The sequence below is a fragment of the Arachis duranensis genome, chromosome 5 (genome assembly GCF_000817695.3).
Source record: "Arachis duranensis cultivar V14167 chromosome 5, aradu.V14167.gnm2.J7QH, whole genome shotgun sequence".
Classification (NCBI taxonomy): Eukaryota; Viridiplantae; Streptophyta; class Magnoliopsida; order Fabales; family Fabaceae; genus Arachis; species Arachis duranensis.
The window spans coordinates 35,582,977-35,586,315 of record NC_029776.3 but is presented as its reverse complement, the minus strand read 5'-3'; positions in this window follow the sequence as shown (position 1 = coordinate 35,586,315).

The window sequence follows — 3,339 nt, the reverse complement described above, 5'->3', positions numbered from 1 at the left end:
GAAAACCTACACCCGAAACCATAAAACCTAAACCTGAAACCATAAACCCTAAACCATAAACCATAAACACTATACCCTATACCCTAAACCATAAACCCTAAACCTAAGACCCAAAACCTTAAACCATAAACCATAAACCTTAAACCCTAAACCCTATACCATAAACCCTGAACCATAAACGATAAACTCTAAACCCAAAAACCCCAAATCATAAACCTTAAACACCACCCTACAAACCCAAAACTGTAAAACAAAAACCTTAAACCCTAAACCACAAACCCTAAACCCAAAACCCTAAACCCTAAAACCTAAACCCTAAACCTCAAACCCTAAACCCCAAATCCTAAACCCTAAACCCTAACACACAAACACCAAACCCTAAACCATAAACCCTAAATCATAAACCATAAACCAGAAACATTAAACCATAAACACTAAACCGTAAACCCTAAACTCTAAACCCTAAACTTTAAATCCTAAACCCTAAGCTCTAAACCCAAAACCCAAAACAATAAACCATAAATAATAAACCCTAATCCCTAAACCCAAAACCCTAAACCCTAAATCATAAACCATAAACCATAAACCATAAACCTTAAACCCAAAATCGAGAACCCTAAACCTTAAACCATAAACCATAAAACATAAACCCAAAACCCTAAACCCTAAACCCAAAACACCAAACCCTAAACCACAAACCCAAAACCATAAACCATAGGGCCTAAACCCTAAACCCTAAACCCTAGACCCCAAACCATAAACCCAAAATCCTAAACCATAAACACTAAATCCTAAACCATAAACCATGAACCATAAACCCTAAACCATAAACCCTAAGACATAAAACCTAAACTCCAAACCCTAAACCATAAACCTTAAACCTAAAACTATGAACTCTAAATCATAAACCTAAAATCCGAAACTCTAAACAATAAACCTTAAACCATAAACCCTAAACCCTAAACCATAAAACCTAAACCCTAAACCGTAATCCATAAACCGTAAGCACTAAACGCTAAACCCTAAATCATAAACCCCAAACCCCAAACACAAAACCCTAAACCGTAAAGCCTAAACCCTAACCCATAAACACTAATCCCTAAACCCTAAATGATAAACTCTAAACCCTAAACCCAAAACCATAAACCCAAAACACAAAACCCTAAACCCTAAAACCATAAACCCAAACCCAAAACCCTAAACCCTAACCCATAAACACCAAACCCTAAACCCTATATATATCATAAACCTTAAACCCTAAACCATAAACCATAAACCCTAAACCCTAAACCATAAACCTTAACTCATTAACCATAAACCCAAAACCTTAAACCCTAAACCATAAACCTTAAACCATGAACCCTAAACCCTAAACCCTAAACCATAATTCATAAATCCTAAATCCTAAACCCAAACCCATAAACCCTAAACCCTAAACCATAAACCATAAATCCTAAATCCTAAACCCTAATACCTAATCCCTAAACCCAAAATACCTCAAACCCTATAACCCAAACCCTAAACCCTAAACCCTATCCCACAAAAACCAAACCTTAACCTTAAACCCTAAATCCTAAACCATAAACCCTAAAGCATAAACACTAAACCTTAAACCCTATACCCTAACCCACAAATAACAAACCCTAAACCATATACCCTAAGCTTTATATCCTAAACCACAAAACGTAAACCCTAAACCCTAAACCATAAACCTTAGCCTATTAACCATAAACCCAAAATCCTAAACCCAAAATTCTTAACCCTAAACCAGAAATAATAAACCATAAACCCTGAACACTAAACCCAAAACACAAATCCCTAAACCCAAAAACCTACACCCAAAACCATAAAACCTAAACCTTAAACTATAAACCCTAAACCCTAAACCCTAAACCCTATACCATATACCCTAAACCATAAACCCTAAACCCAAGATCAAAAACCTTAAACCCTAAACCCTAAACCATAAACATTAAACCCTAAACCCTATACCCTAAACCCTAAACCATAAACATTAAACCCTAAACCCTATACCATAAACCCTAAACCATAAACCATAAACTCTAAATCCAAAAACCCCAAACCATAAACCATAAACCCCACCCCAAAAACCCAAAACCGTAAAACAAAAACCCTAAACACTAAACCATAAATCCTAAACCCAAAACCCTAAACCTTAAACCCTAAACCCTAAACCCTAAACCTCAAACCCTAAATCCCAAATCCTAAACCCTAAACCCTAACCCACAAACACCAAACCCTAAACATTAAACCCTAAACCATAAACTATAAACCAGAAACACTAAACCATAAACACTAAACCCTAAACCCTAAACTCTAAACACTAAACCCTAAATCCTAAACCATAAGCCCTAAACCCAAAACCCAAAACCATAAACCCTAAATAATAAACCCTAATCTCTAAACCCAAAACCCTAAACCCTAAATCATAAACCATAAACCCTAAACCATAAACCATAAACCATAAACCATAAACCCAAAATCGAGAACCCTAAACCTTAAACCATAAACCATAAAACATAAACCCTAAACCCTAAACCCAAAACACCAAACCCTAAACCACAAACCCAAAACTATAAACCGTAAGGCCTAAACCCTAAATCCTAAACCCTAAACCCCAAACCATAAACCCAAAATCCTAAACCATAAACACTAAATCCTAAACCATAAACCCTGAACCTAACCCTAAACCATAAACCCTAAGCCATAAAACCTAAACCCCAAACACAAAACCCTAAACCTTAAACCTAAAACTCTGAACCCTAAATCATAAACCCAAAATCCTAAACTCTAAACAATAAACCTAAAACCATAAACCCTAAACCATAAACCATAAACTCTAAACCCAAAAATCCCAAAAAATAAACTGTTCCGAGGGTTACCTGAAACGCGTAGCTCGGTCGTCTGGCAAGACCCGAGGTGAGGGTTCTGTGACCCGAGCTTGATGAGCCGAGCGGCTGGTGGTTGTACCTGCAATGACACTCCGATGCTTAAGTTAGCATGGGTCCAAGCAGATATTTAGTAGAATTAGAGTATGAGTTATACCTGGGTGCTCCAGTGTATTTATAGTAGTTGGTCGTGATCTTCCCTGGATAAGATATTCTTATCTTATCTTATCTTTTGGGAGTTTTATCTCTATCTTTGCGGAACCGCCTTTCCCAGGCCTTTTCGGCCTTTAGGTTTTGGGCTTCGTTCCTTTTGATGGGCCTTCTTAGCCTATTTTGTCCGAGGTCCGACCTCAGGCTTGGGCCTTGGGACGAGGTCGGGCCTTCTATGATCTTGACCGGTTTTGGGGAGCTCGGTCAGGGTATGAACAGA